This window comes from Cherax quadricarinatus, chromosome 17 (assembly GCF_038502225.1).
Source record: "Cherax quadricarinatus isolate ZL_2023a chromosome 17, ASM3850222v1, whole genome shotgun sequence".
Taxonomy (NCBI): domain Eukaryota; kingdom Metazoa; phylum Arthropoda; class Malacostraca; order Decapoda; family Parastacidae; genus Cherax; species Cherax quadricarinatus.
The window spans coordinates 1122598-1143115 of NC_091308.1; the positions used below are offsets into that span (position 1 = coordinate 1122598).

Consider the following 20518-nt stretch of genomic DNA (forward strand, 5'->3'; position numbering starts at 1 on the left):
AGTGATGGTGCTAGCAGTGATGTTGGTGGTAGCAGTGATGTTGGTGGTAGCAGTGATGTTGGTGGTAGCAGTGGTGTTGGTGGTAGCAGTGATGTTGGTGGTAGCAGTGGTGTTGGCGGTAGCAGTGATGTTGGCGGTAGCAGTGATGTTGGCGGTAGCAGTGATGGTGGTAGCAGTGATGTTGGTGGTAGCAGTGATGTTGGTGGTAGCAGTGATGGTGGTAGCAGTGATGTTGGCGGTAGCAGTGATGGTGGTAGCAGTGATGTTGGTGGTAGCAGTGATGGTGGTAGCAGTGATGTTGGTGGTAGCAGTGGTGTTGGTGGTAGCAGTGATGTTGGTGGTAGCAGTGATGGTGGTAGCAGTGATGTTGGTGGTAGCAGTGATGGTGGTAGCAGTGATGGTGGTAGCAGTGATGTTGGTGGTAGCAGTGATGGTGGTAGCAGTGATGTTGGTGGTAGCAGTGGTGTTGGTGGTAGCAGTGATGTTGGTGGTAGCAGTGGTGTTGGCGGTAGCAGTGATGTTGGCGGTAGCAGTGATGTTGGTGGTAGCAGTGATGTTGGTGGTAGCAGTGATGGTGGTAGCAGTGATGTTGGCGGTAGCAGTGATGGTGGTAGCAGTGATGTTGGTGGTAGCAGTGATGGTGGTAGCAGTGATATTGGTGGTAGCAGTGGTGTTGGTAGCAATGATGTTGGTGGTAGCAGTGATGTTGGTGGTAGCAGTGATGGTGGTAGCAGTGATGTTGGTGGTAGCAGTGATGGTGGTAGCAGTGATGTTGGTGGTAGCAGTGGTGTTTTTGGGGAAGCAAGATACCTCTTCTGTTCCAAGTGTATGATTGTATACTTGTTCACTAGATATTCTGGCACAGTCTTGCTGCTGCATGAATGACGTTATTTGTGTTAAGAGCAGCAAGAGTCTACCTGGAGGGTATTCCGGGGATCAACGCCCCTGCGGCCCGGTCCACGACCAGGCCTCCCGGTGGATCAGGGCCTGATCAACCGATCAACCAGGCTGTTACTGCTGGCCGCACGTAGTCCAACGTACGAACCACAGCCCGGCTGATTCGGCGGCAGCCAGGAGTCTTTTGGTAATTTCCTTTATGCTTGGTAGGAGGCTGCTGAACAGTCTTGGACTCCGGACACTTACTGTGTATTCTCTTAATGTACCAATGGCGCCCCTAGTCTTCATTGGGGGTATGTTGCATCACCTGCCAAGTCTTTTGCTTTCGTAGGGAGTGATTTCTGTGTGCAGATTAGGGACCAGTCCCTCTAGGATTTTCCAGGTGTAGATTATGATGTATCTCTCTCGCCTGTGCTCCAGTGAGTACAAATCAAGTGCTTCCAAGCGTTCCCAGTAGTTAAGGTGTTTGAGGACATATTCATGGCGGTATGTAGGTATTTCAACATAAAATTAGTTTCCGTAGTATATTTGCATTGTCATAACTAGAAGCAATAGCTCTACTTAGTAGCCAATATATGCACATGTGCACTTTTAAGGTATATCAAATGCGTATACATAAACATTTTTAAGTAGTCTACCAAATCAGTTGCACATTTTCACAATGACGTGATCAATAAATTCACTCCACAGAGCAAAAGAAGATCATAAGGAAACACACAGGGTTTGACAAGGTTAAGGATCCCTAGCTTTATTGACAGCTATTTACAGGTTAAGGATTCCTAACTTTATTGGCAAGCTAAGAGCTGTTACCTACATCAGCTCATTTGAAAGCATTTTTATTGTTATGAGACATACAAGTAGGAAACAGGATGAAGTTGGAGCCATCTGTGGGCCAGCATTTTCATTTGATCAACTGACTTTATCTCGTTGACATCATTATCCTGTACGAATGTGTTCCATACTCGAGTCATCCTGGGTATGTATGATCTCAGATGGAGTGATGTTCTGGAGAAGGGTACAGCCAGAGTGAAGTTGCTGCTTTCTGCCCGTCTTGTGGCATAAAAGCTTGTTTCACGCTGTCCTCGAAGTGGATCTAAGTGTGGTATTTTGACAATATTGGCCTTGTACATAACAGTAAGGCCACCCACATCCCTCCTATGTTGAAGGCTCTGCTGAAATGACAGATCTATCCAGGATGGGTCCAGGCGAGAGATGAGACGTCTTGCTCTGTTCTCTACTCTGTCAAGCAGTCGCAGATGAGAGGGGGGGGGCAGGCAAACCAAGAAAGTGGAGCATACTCAAGGTGCGAGCGTACTTGTGCCTCGTACAGGATCTTGCAACCACTACTGTCTAGCAGATGGGAGATACGGCGAAGTGCTGTAAGCTTCCTGGCTGCCTTGTTTGCAAGATTTACATGGTTCTTCATGGTTAGTTTGGAGTCAAATTTCACCCCAAAGATATCAACTTCTTCTCCAGGTGCCAACATCCTCCCATTCATCCTTACTACTGCACCAGCATTACCATCATGGTGCCTAGAGACGATCATCATTTGCGTTTTCTCAGGTGCAAATGTTACTTGCCATCTATTTCCCCAAGCTGATATAGCTCTCAGCTGGTGATTGATGTAGCTTAGAGCAGCTGGCATTTCTTCTCTTGGATAAGTGAATGTCAGTGTACAGTCGTCTGCATATGCATGTGATTCTGGGATGAGATGAAGAAGGTCGTTGAAGTAGACATTCCATAACAATGGACCCAGCACGCTTCCTTGTGGAACACTTGCCCCAATAGGATGTCTTGCTGATTCCGTTCCATTGAGAACTACACTTAGAGATCTACCATGAAGGTAGTCACTGAGGAGACATAGCGTAGAGCCTGCAATTCCCAGTGCTTGAAGTTTTGCTAAGAGGCCCTGGTGCCACACCCGGTCGAAAGCGCCAGCAATGTCCAGTGCTACCACACAGCTGACTTTGGATTCATCCAGTGACTGGTGCCACTTAGTGGAGAGGTTTAACAACAGATCAGCAGCAGAGTAACCGTTCCTGAAGCCATATTGACGATCACAAAGTAGTGAGTGGTAGTCAAAAAACCCTGTCATTTGTCTTGAGATTATTGTCTCAAGGATCTTACCAGTGATTGACAGGAGTGACAGACACTGGTCTGTAGTTGCTGATTTCTGCTCTGCTCTTCTTTTTGTGAACAGGGACTACATTTGCCTCTTTCCATAGAGAGGGCCATTTACACTGTACTAGGCAGTGCTGAAAGATGCGAGTTAGAGGTGCTGCTAGCTGGTCTGCACATCTTCTCAACAATCTTGGGCTCAACTTGTCTGGGCCCACAGCCTTTTCTTGGTCAAGCGATTTAAGTAGGAAATGCACCTCCTCCTGCCTTATTGTCACCACTGACAGTTTTGACACAGTTCTTGCAGCTAGCCAAGGAGGGTCCCTTGCTGGATCAGGAACTTGCATTTTGGTAGCAAAGTGTTCAGCAAAGAGGTCCGCCTTCTCTTGACTACTAGTAGAGGTGGTCCCATCCTGTCCTTGACCAGGGACCACCAGGTTTTGGAGCCTACCCTACCTGATGCTAACTTTCTTTTAGTGTCCACCTCCCATTTAGCAATGGCCCACTTTTGAACATCACCCATATGCCTACAGGCTTGCCTGTGCAAATCCCTGTTATAGGTGGTAGGATGTCTCTTATACCTTCGCCATGCTTTGTACTTAGCAGTAGCAGCCTCTCTACAACGAAAGCCAAACCAAGGCTGATCTGTAGGCTTCGTCACATATTGCCGGTGAGGAATGTATTCTTGTTGTAGATTAAGGATGTGTCCAGTGAAGGCTTTCACTTGGTTGTCAACATCCCCTTGGAGAAGAGCATTCCAGTCGGTGGTGGCGAGCTCAGAGCAAAGGGCTGGCCAATTACCTCTTTCCCATAGCCAGGTTGTGCGTGTGGACTCCTCACCTCGTTCTGTTGGGATCTCTCTCTCTCTCTCTCTCTCTCTCTCTCTCTCTCTCTCTCTCTCTCTCTCTCTCTCTCTCTCTCTCTCTTTGTTATTTAGTTTATACTAGGAATGGGACGATATCAAAATCTTTACCAATACCTATACTTCATTTTAGGCCAATACCGATACAACCAAAATTTGCCGATACCACCGATGAAGGTCAGAGTTCCTACATTTATTTCATATGCTAAGAATTATTATCATACATCAGCTTATTAACAAACTAAGAAAATTAATTTGACCTCAGTTATGTTCAAAGGTAAAAACAAGCTGCGGTCATACGTCAGTTACTTTCAAAGTCTTTCCTGGGTAGTTTATTTAGCGTAAATAATTTACAATTGTGTAGTTTATTTAATACTGGTCAAAACATTTGAAGGAAATATGTGTAAAGTTGGAGGCAGCCGTGGGACAACTTTCATTGGCTCAATTGACTTTAATTCGCCATTGTCCACACGTCGTGAGAACCTTATCTCTCTCTCGCTCTCTCTCTCTCTCTCTCTCTCTCTCTCTCTCTCTCTCTCTCTCTCTCTCACACACTGAAAGACTGCTTCTTGCAAAAGTCATCCCACACACACACTGGTACAAACTAGCAGCGTCCTACACACAGTGGTACAAGCTAGCAGAGTCCTACACACAGTAGTACAAGCTAGCAGAGTCCTACACACAGTGGTACAACCTACCAGAGTCCTACACACAGTGGTACAACCTAGCAGAGTCCTACACAGTGGTATAAGCTAGCAGAGTCCTACACCCTGTTACAAGCTAGCAGAGTCCTACACCCTGTTACAAGCTAGCAGAGTCCTACACACAGTAGTACAAGCTAGCAGAGTCCTACACACAGTGGTACAACCTAGCAGAGTCCTACACACAGTGGTATAAGCTAGCAGAGTCCTACACACAGTGGTACAAACTAGCAGAGTCATACATACTGTTACAAGCTAGCAGAGCCCTACACACAGTAGTACAAGCTAGCAGAGTCCTACACACAGTGGTACAAGCTAGCAGAGTCCTACACACAGTAGTACAAGCTAGCAGAGTCCTACACACACAGGTACAAGCTAGCAGAATCCTACACACAGTGGTACAAGCTAGCAGAGTCCTACACACAGTGATACAAGCTAGCAGTCCTACACACTGGTACAAGCTAGCAGAGTCCTACACACTGGTACAAGCTAGCAAAGTCCTACAGTGGTACAAGCTAGCAGAGTCCTACACACTGGTACAAGCTAGCAGAGTCCTACACACACTGGTACAAGCTAGCAGAGTCCTACACACTGGTACAAGCTAGCAGAGTCCTACACATAGTGATATAAGCTAGCAGGATCCTACACACAGTGGTACAAACTAGCAGAGTCCTACACACTGGTACAAGCTAGCAGAGTCCTACACACACTGGTACAAGCTAGCAGAGTCCTACACACTGGTACAAGCTAGCAGAGTCCTGCACATAGTGGTATAAGCTAGCAGAGTCCTACACACAGTGGTACAAACTAGCAGAGTCCTACACACTGTTACAAGCTAGCAGAGTCCTACACACAGTGGTACAACCTATCAGAGTCCTACACACAGTGGTATAAGCTAGCAGAGTCCTACACACAATGGTAAAACTAGCAGAGTCCTACACAGTTACAAGCTAGCAGAGTCCTACACACAGTTCAAGCTAGCAGAGTCCTACACACAGTGGCATAAGCTAGCAGAGTCCTACACACTGGTACAAGCTAGCAGAGCCCTACACACAGTAGTACAAGCTAGCAGAGTCCTACACACAGTGGTACAAGCTAGCAGAGTCCTACACACAGTAGTACAAGCTAGCAGAGTCCTGCACACACAGGTACAAGCTAGCAGAGTCCTACACACAGTGGTACAAGCTAGCAGAGTCCTACACACAGTAATACAAGCTAGCAGTCCTACACACAGTGGTACAACCTAGCAGAGTCCTACACACTGTTACAAGCTAGCAGAGTCCTACACACAGTAGTACAAGCTAGCAGAGTCCTACACACAGTGGTACAACCTATCAGAGTCCTACATACAGTGGTATAAGCTAGCAGAGTCCTACACACTGTTACAAGCTAGCAGAGTCCTACACGCAGTAGTACAAGCTAGCAGAGTCCTACACACACAGGTACAAGCTAGCAGAGTCCTACACACAGTAGTACAAGCTAGCAGTCCTACACACTGGTACAAGCTAGCAGAATCCTACAGTGGTATAAGCTAGCAGAGTCCTACACACTAGTACAAGCTAGCAGAGTCCTACACACAGTAGTACAAGCTAGCAGAGTCCTACACACAGTACAAGCTAGCAGTCCTACACACAGTGGTACAAGCTAGCAGAGTCCTACACACAGTGGTACAAGCTAGCAGAGTCCTACACACAGTGGTACAAGCTAGCAGAGTCCTACACACTGGTACAAGCTAGCAGAGTTCTACACACTGGTACAAGCTAGCAGAGTCCTACACACTGGTACAAGCTAGCAGAGTCCTACACTTTGGTACAAGCTAGCACAGTCATACACACAGTGGTACAAGCTAGCAGAGTCCTACGCACAGTGGTACAAGCTAGCAGAGTCCTACACACAGTGGTATAAACTAGCAGAGTCCTACACACTGGTGCAAGCTAGCAGAGTCCTACACACAGTGGTACAAGCTAGCAGAGTCCTACACACAGTAGTACAAGCTAGCAGAGTCCTACACACTGGTACAAGCTAGCAGAGTCCTACACACAGAAGTACAAGCTAGCAGAGTCCTACACACAGTGGTACAAGCTAGCAGAGCTCTACACACAGTACAAGCTAGCAGAGTCCTAGACACAGTGGTACAAGCTAACAGAGTCCTACACACTGGTACAAGCTAGCAGAGTCATACACACAGAAGTACAAGCTAGCAGAGCCCTACACACATTGGTACAAGCTAGCAGAGCCCTACACACAGTAGTACAAACTTGCAGAGTCCTACACACAGTGGTACACGCTAGCAGTCCTACACACAGTGGTACAAGCTAGCAGAGTCCTACACACAGTGGTACAAGCTAGTAGAGTCCTACACAGTGGTACAAGCTAGCAGAGTCCTACACACTGGTACAAGCTAGCAGAGTCCTACACACTGGTACAAGCTAGCAGAGTCATATACACAGTGGTACAAGCTAGCAGAGTCCTACACACAGTGGTATAAGCTAGCAGAGTCCTACACACTGGTACAAGCTAGCAGAGTCCTACACTCTGATACAAGCTAGCAGAGTCATACACACAGTGGTACAAGCTAGCAGAGTCCTACGCACAGTGGTACAAATTAGCTGAGTCCTACACACAGTGGTACAAACTAGCAGAGTCCTACACACTGGTGCAAGCTAGCAGCGTCCTACACACAGTGGTATAAGCTAGCAGAGTCCTACACACTGGTACAAGCTAGCAGAGCCCTACACACAGTAGTACAAGCTAGCAGTCCTACATACTGGTACAAGCTAGCAGAGTCCTACACACAGTGGTACAAGCTAGCAGTCCTACATACTGGTACAAGATAGCAGAGTCCTACACACAGTGGTGCAATCTAGCAGAGTCCTACACACAGTGGTGCAAGCTAGCAGAGTCCTACACACTGGTACAAGCTAGCAGAGTCCTACACACAGTAGTACAAGCTAGCGAGTCCTACACACAGTGGCACAAGCTAGCAGAGTCCTACTCACACAGGTACAAGCTAGCAGAGTCCTACACACAGTGTTACAAGCTAGCAGAGTCCACACAGTGGTACAAGCTAGCAGAGTCCTACACACAGTGGTACAAGCTAGCAGTCCTACACACAGTGGTACAAGCTAGCAGAGTCCTACACACAGCGGTACAAGCTAGCAGAGTCCTACACACTTATAAAAGCTAGCAGAGCCCTACACACAGTAGTACAAGCTAGCAGAGTCCTACACACAGTGGTACAAGCTAGCAGAGTCCTACACACTGGTACAAGCTAGCAGCGTCCTACACACTGGTACACGCTAACAGAGCCCTACACACAGTAGTACAAGCTAGCAGAGTCCTACACACAGTGGTAGAAGCTAGCAGAGTCCTACACACAGCGGTACAAGCTAACAGAGTCCTACACACTGGTAAAAGCTAGCAGAGCCCTACACACAGTAGTACAAGCTAGCAGAGTCCTACACACAGTGGTACAAGCTAGCAGCGTCCTACACACTGGTGCAAGGTAACAGAGTCCTACACACAGTAGTACAAGCTAGCAGAGCCCTACACACAGTGGTACAAGCTAGCAGCGTCCTACACACTGGTACAAGCTAACAGAGTCCTACACACAATAGTACAAGCTAGCAGAGTCCTACACACAGTGGTACAAGCTAGCAGCGTCCTACACACTGGTACAAGCTAACAGAGTCCTACACACAGTAGTACAAGCTAGCAGAGTCCTACACACAGTAGTACAAGCTAGCAGAGTCCTACACACAGTGGTACAAGCTAGCAGCGTCCTACACACTGGTACAAGCTAACAGAGTCCTACACACAGTGGTACAAGCTAGCAGAGTCCTACACACAGTGGTACAAGCTAGCAGAGCCCTACGCACAGTGGTACAAGCTAGCAGAGTCCTACACACAGTGGTACAAGCTAGCAGTGTCAGTAGTTAAACAAGAGTGTACTACCATTGTACTGGCATCTTTAAGTCGGGTTAGACAGAAATCAGTCGCTCTTACATAACTACGTATATTAAGATCAGCATAAAATCCGAATAAAATACAAATACTGACCTCATTAATTTTTGCAGGCATACATAGTCTTTAATCAAGCAATAATAATAAAGTCTACATCTATGATATAATCGGAATCATTGGGAAAATCGAACTGCTGATGTCGAAGCATATATTTTGCAAAGGAATCTGGAAAAAATGGCCACAAAGAAATAGCTCTTAAAATTCGGTCAAAGCGAGTAATAGTTGAAGTGGAAAGATAGATTTAGAAATTTGTAACAAACATTTCACAAAACGAGAGAGCACCATAAGTAAAACAAAATCTACCCTTAGCCCAATATAAATCATGCTCGTTTTTACAGACAGACGAAAACACAAACCACAGCTTCGTGTCATATTTTACAGACGATAACACAATCAGCATGAAAGTGCTTCTGTAGAAGAGGCTGATAAGCTCTAAACAGATATCAGTAACGTATTCTATTGGGCAATTGGAAATAACATGAAGTTCATCGATGACACTCCAGTTTCTGCAACATGGAAAGAAGAACCTAAAACAAGTACGTGATACGATACGGTCAAATATTTTCAAAGAACGGAGGAAACGGGTCATAGTATACAAATTATAATGTCAGACGACAATAGGTTTAGAGAGTATAGCAAATCAAACTTTTTTAGGGCCAGGACACCTAAAGGGAAAATTGTGAAAAAATTCAAAACAATTGTAGCCATGCCAGTGATAGTACTTCTAAAAGATTTGCGCTCTCTCTTCTGAAGTATTATTATCGTCACATACTTTCAAGGTAGGTGAGTGATGCACACTGCAAAATATCTCAAAATCTTTCATTGTTCAGATAGAATAGGTACATCTAATCTACTCTAACTTCATTGAAGTACTCAGAGTGTACATTCTGGAACGGATGCTGAGGGTCAGTGCTCCCGATGCCCAGTCCAAACCCAGTTCTGGTGGATCAAGGCCTGATCGACCAGACTGTTACTACTGGCCACAGCATGCAGTCCATAAAAAACACAGCCCGGCTTCTCAAGAACTGATTGAAGGAACTTGTCAGGTTCCCTCATGAAAAACAGTCAGAGGTTTGTTGCTAATTTCCCTTATGCAAGGAGGGAGGGCATTGAAGAGTCTGAGACCTCTGATACTCATCGAATTCTCTTTTAGTGGTAGAGTAGAAAAACTTTTAAAATCAGTAACAGGTATGTCTTTTACTATTCCTTGGAATTTTTTTTTAGATACTAAACCGCGTCCCTCGTTCTAATAAATAGGTGTTCTGAACTAATTTGGAACTAGTACCTCCAGTATTTTCCAGGGTATGATACGTTTTCACTTTTTTTTCTGAGGAGTAAAATTGACCACGATTGTGGTAGGAGGAGGAGGAAGATGAAATGGTTGCAGCATCAGAGGAGGCTAGTGTGTGATCTGGCTGCCATCCACCCTCTACCAGTTTACACAAGTTAAATACACAGTATTTATATTATTTCTTGCGTAAATGTCTTCCGGAGGTGGGTGTTGTGTTAGCTGAGCGTGTAAGTATTCTAACCTGCATCAGGAATAGTCTACTGTATTCTCGCATAGAATATTTCTTTTATTTTTATTATCATTATTATTTTCACGGCGAAGCGCTAAACTTGTAGTGATTATGCGGATCCTCTGGAAGGGAAGTGGAAGGGGGTGATCAGGTTTGATGCAAAGAAGCCGAAGGCAACTCCAATTCATTAAACCAAGAACCCTTCATTAGCGCATCGTGGCATCCTCTTGAATGATATTTTATAACCCAGGCTACAAAGCATAGCTATGTTGCAATTCTTTTGATGAATTAGAATCGTATGTGAGTGGAGAGACCCACTATCATGTTCCTCTTATCTCTATATTTTTCAATACTTATTTAGAACATATACCATGCTTTTTTCGAGTTAGTGGAATAACGTCTTTCGTATTTCAATGATGTAGATTTCACTGAGCACCGCACAGAGAAGATGAGGAGTGTAAGATGTAGGCTATACAACTCGTCAACCTTGGACTAGATCACGCTTTATTTTTTCCAAAATCCTGTTTTTTCTTTCTTTGAAATTTTCACATTAATAAAATTACAGCTTTCATTGTATACAAAAGTGGAGTGGACTACATACATAATGATGATGTCATTGTGATTTTTAAGGGGAAGCGCTAAACTCATAGGGGCCATACAGTACCTGGAGAATTGGGGGCAATCACGATCCAGGGAAAGGGAGAACAAGCCAATAATGATATGAAATATTCCTTGGGAGATTAGTCTTCCTACGCCTTGACGGAATTTTCGAGAACCAAATTACAGCCTGTAATAAATTATTATTGACTGATCTGCGAATAGGTAAGAACTCTATATTGAATAACATTGTTAAGTTTCAGTTCAATCAAAATCATAAAAGATCGGATAGTAGGTGGATAGTATATCTGGAGGAAACAGATGGTTGAGTGAACGGCGGCCAAGGGTAATTGAAGGTGTTATTCTTGCTCGTCGCTGGTCAACACATTACCACACTCTTCCTCATCCCCGCACACCCACAAGTTATGAACTTACCCACTTGACTTCTTGGCTAATGATCATTATAACAAATAACCTCATCATGCCATTTATGTTTTTAACTGCGAAAATAAGTATGTACATGCGGAAATGTGTCTGTGTGTAATATTCAGGCAGACTTATATTGATTATTTAAGCTATATTACGTAAATTATAGGAACAGTAACTTAGGATTTCAGTTACTTTTATTATAAATAGAGTCACTTGAGATTTCTAGGCAAGCAGATCTGAGAGCTGGGGGAGACTGACGACCAGAGTCCATGACGTGATTGCCCAACCCCTCTGGCCAATTCAGCTATATCCAGCATATTTTGCAATCCCGGCTGGGACTGATGTATATTTGCCTTCCGATCAAAAATTTAATTTTCTTGAATTCCTACAAGAGATTAGGGTCACTGAAGAAAGACAAGCCAGCATGGAATGAGGAAGCATTTACTAAATAGCTCGATCCCCTATCGACATGATGACCTCATGTAAACAGACCGAATTACTGAATACAATGCTAATGTAATATTAATGGGTTGGTAAGCTCAATACGAAAGTCTTAGTTGAAATGAGATTCTGCACAAAGTAGTCTTGAAGTTATTATACTCAAAGATTGATCGACACCTACCATTTCTACGAAATCAACGTGAGGCACAAACAGGTTCTGCTTTTCAAAGGTTCAGGAATCGTAGGGAAGGAATCATATCTTAAGATTATGGATATACTAGTGCCCCTCAAGGAAGTCTCATTAATGCTAAAGGAATCTAGCTTGTCTTCCCCTTCCTTGGATTGAATCTGCCTGCCTACTATTCCCCAGGCGCTATATGGCCCCAGCGGGTTTAGCATTTCCCCGTAAATGTAATTCTAATGATATACAATACAAGGAACACGCTGCCACAATAAAATGTTGCATTAGTTGCACGTGTCGTTTTACCTAACAACATAAGACTGCTTGGATAACTTAGGCGAGAACAGAATCATGATGCACAGCATCAGTAGAACTAGTGTTCCAAGATTTGACAAGTATTTAATTATAACACTACACTTTTTTACATATAATCCTTCATTAACTAGCCGAAAGATATAACTATTGAATTACTTTGGAACAAACGTCCACATGTACTGAAAGTAGAACACTAAGACAAGATCACATTTTTTTTTTAATTCGCATTTAAAAATCATCACTAACAAACTGGTCTGGTGGAAGCTCTAAAGATAACTTATCTATGACGTCACTGGGAAAGCCGTTAATGAACCCATTACCGAGAGAAAAGTCTGGTATTAGGAGAGGTAAACTCAATAAGGGTACGATGAGAGTACATGTACCATGCCTAGTGGAGAGAGTAATGAAGGTACACCGAAAGTCTGGGGAAGGAATCACGTGTTGCGGTGGCAAGTACATTTGCATCAAGAACAGTGTCTTGCATGTGGCAAAAAGTTCTCCTGCACGCAAGGAGTGTCGTCCAGCCTCAGTGATTGACAACTCCAGGAAGTACCGCATACCGGTAGAAAATGAGGGCGAGTCAGTGTATAACCCATCCTTACAGATTGAAAGGTTACTCCAGCATACATGCCCTTCAAGAAGGGCATGTATGCTGGGTACCCTTCAAGAAAGGCATGTAGTCCCAGACCAGACCTGGTTGCTGGTCTGGTTGATCAGGCTGTTGGTGCCCACCGCCTGCAACCCAGTGTATGCCATGGAGGGGGACTTGATATCAGGAATAGGGCTTGTATTTCCCTTCCTTGCATTGAAACTGAATGCTTCCAATTCCTCCAGGCGCTTTATGACCCCTTTGTGGGTTTAGCGCTTGGTTTTGAGTATAATGTATGATCCCTGTAGGTTTAATAGTTGTTGAAAATCTCATATAACCCATAGACTACTTCTGATCAGGCTTAATGATTTAATTAATTAATAACTAATTACTTAGTAGCCACTCTAATGGCTCAGAAGTTTACTCCTTATTTAATCTCTCTCTCTCTCTCTCTCTCTCTCTCTCTCTCTCTCTCTCTCTCTCTCTCTCTCTCTCTCTCTCTCTCTCTCTCTCTCTCTCTCTCTCTCTCTCTCTCTCTCTCTCTCTCTCTCTCTCTCTCTCTCAGTCTCGTAACTTCTCTCAAATTTGTTCATTATATGTTGCAACGTTTGATATATTTAATTTTTGTATAGGTGTAGACAAGCCTGTAACAGTTGTGATCCTGCTGGTATTACTGAATGTATCAGCCATTCGTGTTTTAATTAATAATATGGCGCGTTGAGGCACAAAAAATAATTTAAATAATAATAATAATAATAATAATAATAATAATAATAATAATAATAATAATAATAATAATAATAATAATGAGTTTGACGAAGTAAATAAATGTTCATTTTACATGGATATATTACCTTAGAATGCCGTACCCTGAGAGATATATGCCACCCTGAGTCTGTTTAGAACTCTCAAACTGTGTTTAAGATACATACGCACTATATCTTATTAGCTAAACTATACCGTTGAGCAACTTGGTGTATTGCACTTTATTCACGAAATTGTCGAATTATGCTCGTTAGAGCCTAGGCATTTTATCTAGTACGAGTCTTAATTCGCAGTTGGCATCTCTTGCCACTGTCCTTGAGGCAGCGTCCGCCGCCACTCACTGACCATCCTTTCCTACACCTTACTTTCTTGCCTCTTAAATCTGACTACTTCACTACACATGGGTCATTAAGGCAGAATGTTGCTTCTTCACTCACTAATACCTGGGTGACTCACGAAATCGTAATGACACGATGGACCTGGGTCTAGTCTCGTGGTAAAGTACTGTGAACTCTGATAGAGTTAGCAGGTTCGAGTCCTTCTGTGGACGTAGAGACTATATATACATATATATATATATATAAAGTGTATTTATACTGATGAATATATACCTCCCAGTATACAAGTGTACACTACACTGTATACCTTGTCATAGCGCGTGTTCAACACCCTCTCATTTTACGCCGTTCATTACCTTCCGCATTACCCAGCATCAATTTTTGAGCGTTTTGATTACAGATGTTTTTGTTAGGTTTGAGTAGTGTAGGGTGGTTTACATACACTTGTAAAAATGCATGTTTATTAACCCCTGGCTGTCTTCGAGAGGGAACCGGACAGGTATCTCAAATCAGTGCCCGATCAGCCGGGTCGTGGTTCGTACGCTGAAATGTGTGCGGCCAGTGGTTATTTGTTCATCAGCAATAATAATTATCCTCAGACAAGAAACATTGTTATCCCCGCTCATAACAAGAAAACACGGGGAGGTTATCAAACACGTGTTATCCTCACACATAAATAAGAAAGTGTTATGCTCACAACCAAGAAAATATTAACAAAAAAGGCACAATACCGTGACTGGAACGATACACGTTATTATCTTAACTTAAGCATTATCGGTCAAAAATAGAGTTTAGGTCCTGGTCTGAACTCACTGATGATATGTAAAATAAAGCCAGGGAAACATGCACCAACAGGGAATACAGTCACAGAAACCCAAGGCAAACGGAAACCAAGCCTGTGCACATACTATGCACTTGGTATCTGCAGACATGGGAAATCTGGAAAAACAGACGGGACGTGCAACTATGACCACCCTAGAAAATGCCATGCCCATATGACAACAGGAAAATGCAAACTCCCTTCCTGTAAGCTTTTTCACCCTGAAATGTGTACCTCTTCAGTACAGGAAAGACTGTGCTATAACTTAAATTGCCAGGCACACCATCTAAAGGGGACAAAAAGATACAAAACATCCAGGCCATGGGAAAACCTGGGTAGCCACAGCCACTCAAGAGGGAGAGGTTTTTTAGTGCCAGGAAGGAAAAAAAACTGGCAGGAAATGGCAGAAATCGTACACCAAATCCAGTCATTCCTGGAGTGGAACCACAGTCGATGGCCTCCACTCCAAACCAACAGATACAGATACTAATGCCGAAAAAAATCCCCCCCCCCCCCCAGTACCAACAATACCACCAGTCCGATGACATTCTTCTTTGCAAATATACAGGGTCTAAAGCCAGCAACAAACAACAAAATACCTTTCATCCGTGGACTGCTTGCAGAGGCAAAGGCAATGTTCGTGGCTTTCACTGAGACCCACGTAAAGGATCACTTGGACAACGAAATATGGATCCCAGGTTACAACCTATACAGATGTGACAGAGTGAACAGGCAAAAGGGGGGGGGGGTTGGCCTGTACATTGCAGAGTCACTTGTTTGCACAGAACTGCTTAATGCCTCAAATGATGTAGTGGAAGTTTTAGCAGTAAAGGTCGAGAACCAAAATCTAGTCATTGTGGTAGTCTACAAGCCTCCGGATGCAACATCCCAGCAATTCCAGGAACAGCTGTTAAAAATTGACCACTGTCTGGAAAATCTTCCAGCTCCTGCACCCAACATCTTGCTCCTGGGGGATTTCAACTTAAGGCACCTAAAATGGAGGAATATAGCAAATAATATTGTTGCAGTAATAACACCAGGAGGCAGCTCTGATGAAAACTCACACTCACACGAGCTTTTAAATCTCTGCACAAAATTCAATTTAAACCAGCAAATAATAGAGCCTATTAGACTGGAGAATACACTAGACCTCATCTTCACTAACAATGATGATCTGATAAGAAATGTCACCATATCAAAAACAATATACTCAGATCACAACATAATTGAGGTTCAGACATGTATGTGTGGAGCCCCAGACCGACATAATGAGACTAGTCACGAGGGAGCATTCACCAAATTCAACTTCAATAACAAAAACATAAAGTGGGACCAAGTAAACCAAGTCCTAACCAATATAAGCTGCGAAGATATACTAAGCAACACAGACCCCAACTTATGCCTAGAACAGATTAACTTGGTGGCACTCGAAGTATGCACAAGGCTTATTACTCTAAGAAAAAGGAGGAGTAGATGTAAAATAGAAAGAGACAGGCGCTCCCTTTACAGGCGACGGAAAAGAATAACAGAGCGGCTAAAAGAGGTCAATATATCTGAAATGCGTAGGGAGATACTGGTCAGAGAAATAGCAAGCATCGAACTTAAGCTAAAGGAATCTTATAGGAGTCAGGAATCGCGGGAAGAACTAAAAGCCATAAATGAAATCGAAAGAAACCCAAAGTATTTCTTCTCCTATGCCAAATCAAAGTCGAGAACAACGTCCAGTATTGGGCCCCTACTTAAACAAGATGGGTCCTACACAGATGACAGTAAGGAAATGAGTGAGCTACATAAGTCCCAATATGACTCAGTTTTTAGCAAGCCGCTAACCAGACTGAGAGTCGAAGATCAAAATGATTTTTTTATGAGAGAGCCACAGAATTTGGTTAACACAAGCCTATCCGATGTTATCCTGACGCCAAATGACTTCGAACAGGCGATAAATGACATGCCCATGCACTCTGCCCCAGGGCCAGACTCATGGAACTCCGTGTTCATCAAGAACTGCAAGAAGCCCCTATCACGAGCCTTTTCCATCCTATGGAGAGGGAGCATGGACACGGGGGTCGTCCCACAGTTGCTAAAAACAACAGACATAGCCCCACTCCACAAAGGGGGCAGTAAAGCAACAGCAAAGAACTACAGACCGATAGCACTAACATCCCATATCATAAAAATCTTTGAAAGGGTCCTAAGAAGCAAGATCACCACCCATCTAGAAACCCATCAGTTACACAACCCAGGGCAACATGGGTTTAGAACAGGTCGCTCCTGTCTGTCTCAACTATTGGATCACTACGACAAGGTCCTAAATGCACTAGAAGACAAAAAGAATGCAGATGTAATATATACAGACTTTGCAAAAGCCTTCGACAAGTGTGACCATGGCGTAATAGCGCACAAAATGCGTGCTAAAGGAATAACAGGAAAAGTCGGTCGATGGATCTATAATTTCCTCACTAACAGAACACAGAGAGTAGTCGTCAACAGAGTAAAGTCCGAGGCAGCTACGGTGAAAAGCTCTGTTCCACAAGGCACATTACTCGCTCCCATCTTGTTCCTCATCCTCATATCCGACATAGACAAGGATGTCAGCCACAGCACCGTGTCTTCCTTTGCAGATGACACCCGAATCTGCATGACAGTGTCTTCCATTGCAGACACTGCAAGGCTCCAGGCGGACATCAACCAAATCTTTCAGTGGGCTGCAGAAAACAATATGAAGTTCAACGATGAGAAGTTTCAATTACTCAGATATGGTAAACACGAGGAAATTAAATCTTCATCAGAGTACAAAACAAATTCTGGCCACAAAATAGAGCGAAACACCAACGTCAAAGACCTGGGAGTGATCATGTCGGAGGATCTCACCTTCAAGGACCATAACATTGTATCAATCGCATCTGCTAGAAAAATGACAGGATGGATAATGAGAACCTTCAAAACTAGGGAGGCCAAGCCCATGATGACACTCTTCAGGTCACTTGTTCCATCTAGGCTGGAATATTGCTGCACACTAACAGCACCTTTCAAGGCAGGTGAAATTGCTGACCTAGAAAATGTACAGAGAACCTTCACGGCGCGCATAACGGAGATAAAACACCTCAATTACTGGGAGCGCTTGAGGTTCCTAAACCTGTATTCCCTGGAACGCAGGCGGGAGAGATAAATGATTATATACACCTGGAAAATCCTAGAGGGACTAGTACCGAACTTGCACACGAAAATCACTCACTACGAAAGCAGAAGACTTGGCAGACGATGCAACATCCCCCCAATGAAAAACAGGGGTGTCACTAGCACGTTAAGAGACCAGACAAAAAGTGTCAGGGGCCCAAGACTGTTCAACTGCCTCCCAGCATACATAAGGGGGATTACCAACAGACCCCTGGCAGTCTTCAAGCTGGCACTGGACAAGCACCTAAAGTCGGTTCCTGACCAGCCGGGCTGTGGCTCGTACGTTGGTTTGCGTGCAGCCAGCAGCAACAGCCTGGTTGATCAGGCTCTGATCCACCAGGAGGCCTGGTCACAGACCGGGCCGCGGGGGCGTTGACCCCCGGAACTCTCTCCAGGTAAACTCCAGGTATGTTATCTATACCCGTCAACAATTGTTAGTTCTTTTGCAAAATTTATGTGCAGATATAAATAAAAATAATACGGTTAAAGATGATACGTGTAACGCTTCTGGCCAGATACAGCAGCGTAAATAAACACCATTCCCATTCCTACCACTGGTGGGGTAAGGTAAAATTACACACGGTTATTTTAGGGTAGGTTACACGGGTTTACTTAGATTAAGTTACGATGATATATACCCTGAGGGGTATATTTCTCTAAGCTCTAACATGCTGGGAGTTTACTGTAATCCCTTGTTTAGGGAGTAAAGTATTCTTGTCTAATGGTGAAAGCCTTAATGACCCTAGTGTAGTCAATAGCCTTTAAACCCCATTAACCACTTTAGTTTAGGTTACGTATCTTACCATTTCTACAAAATTATTGGACATTTTAAAGAATACATTATCGATTAACGCACACTAGGACCTAAACTCCATATTGACCGCGTTATCATCATTCATTTAAAAAGAAGCAGGACAGAGGAGGAGAGAGAGGGGGAGATAGAGATACATGATAATATGTACGTACGTGGAAGGTACTTGAGAGGGCCAAGTCCCAGATCTGCACACTTCCAAACAGCATACTCGAGTGAGAAATATGGTATAATGGTAGTGTAAAATAAACCCAATGAAAGGGGCCCCTTGGGCACAAAAGATGTATCAACATGTGTGGTCCAAGACTATTCAACATCTTACCGTATGAAAGTGACACCCATTGAAAACAGGGAGTCTCCAGACTATGAACCAAGTCTTCAAGTGAGCTGTTGACAACAATATGATGTTTATTGAGGACAAATTGTATTATTACGCTATTGAATAATGGAGGAAATAATGCAAGATCAGAATACAAAACAAACTCAAACCACATAATAGAACAAGTCAAATGCGAAACCTGGGGGTGATAATATCAGAAGATATCACATTCAAGGAGCACTACAACGGTATTATTGCAACTGCAAGAAAAGTAATAGGGGATGCCAAGCCAGTGATGACTCACTACTGGTCATAGTTCTCTCTAGGCTAGGATATTGTGTACTAGCGTCTTCCTTCAAGGCAGGCGAAATTGCTCAGCTGGAAAATGTACAGAGAACCTTAACAGCTCGTATAAACAGTCTTGCACCTAAATTACTGGGAGCGCCTGAAGTCCCTAGAACTGTATTTAAAATGTAGGCGAGAAGATACTGAAGGAATTGGTACCAGACCTGCACACCGAAATTACTGTTTATTAACACAAGAGGCTTGGCAGACGGTGGAGGATAACTCAGATGAAAAGCAGAGAAGCGAGAAGTACACCAAGAGAACTCAATAAATGTCAAGGGACCACATACTGGACCCCAATGGAAATAAGTAATTTTGTCTGACTTTCTTGGGTTATCCTAGGTAATTTATACATATGCAGTTATACATAAAAAAAAAATTGTAACTATTTATGTGTACCTGCACCTGAATAAATTTACACAACTCTGGAATGCCCTTCCTTCATGCTGCGTAAGGGGGATCACTAACAAACCCTTAGCTGTCTTCAAGAGGGCAACTCGACATATTTCTCAAAACAGTTCCTGATCATACGTTGGACTACGGGCTGCTTGATTGATCAGACCAGCAACAAGGAGGCCTGGTCTGGGACCGGGCCGTGGGGGCAGTGACCTCTGGAAGCAAATCCAGGTAAAATATCAGAAACACTGCCGGGACAAGTGTGGGGTCATAAGAAGGAAATGTACAAGTATCTTCACCAAGTGGTGGATCAGCCAGGCTGTGATTGGATATGTGGGACAGAAGGCCACCAGCAGCAGCAGCCCTGGTTGACCAGGCAAGCACCAGACAAGCCTGGCCCAAGGCTGGGCTCCGGGAGTAGAAAAACGCGAAATTCGTCAAAGGTATATCCTCATTCATTAATAAGAAATCTGGTTATCCTCATAAACAAGAAAATTTGTTGTCCCCACTCAAAAAATAAAAGCGTTAACAACACACAAACAAGATTTTTTTTTATTTTCACTCGTAAAAAAAATATCGTCACTTATAAACAAGAAAGTTATCCTTGCTCATAAACAAGAAGCCACGTCATTGGCATATACAGAGTTCAGACGGGTGTTTTTGAGTCTTTCTATTGCGCAGTAGTTAGCATGCAGACTTTAGTATATATAAATATCATTACGCACTATCCTTGTGTAATGTAACATAAATTAGGGTAATCACACGATGCAATATAATTTAATTTTGATGCAAAAGTAATTGAGTGATAGGTACTATGCTCTGAATCATTATTAAATAAGGTTTTGCAATTAAGAATTTAATTTGTTGCATTTTA

At 43.6% G+C, this 20518-nt stretch overlaps 1 protein-coding gene across 7 annotated transcripts in view; it reads left to right on the forward strand.

The window, feature by feature from the left end:
• SNF4Agamma (SNF4/AMP-activated protein kinase gamma subunit) overlaps positions 1-20518 on the forward strand; it is a 998728-nt gene that overhangs the window by 762428 nt on the left and 215782 nt on the right. The window lies entirely within an intron of this gene.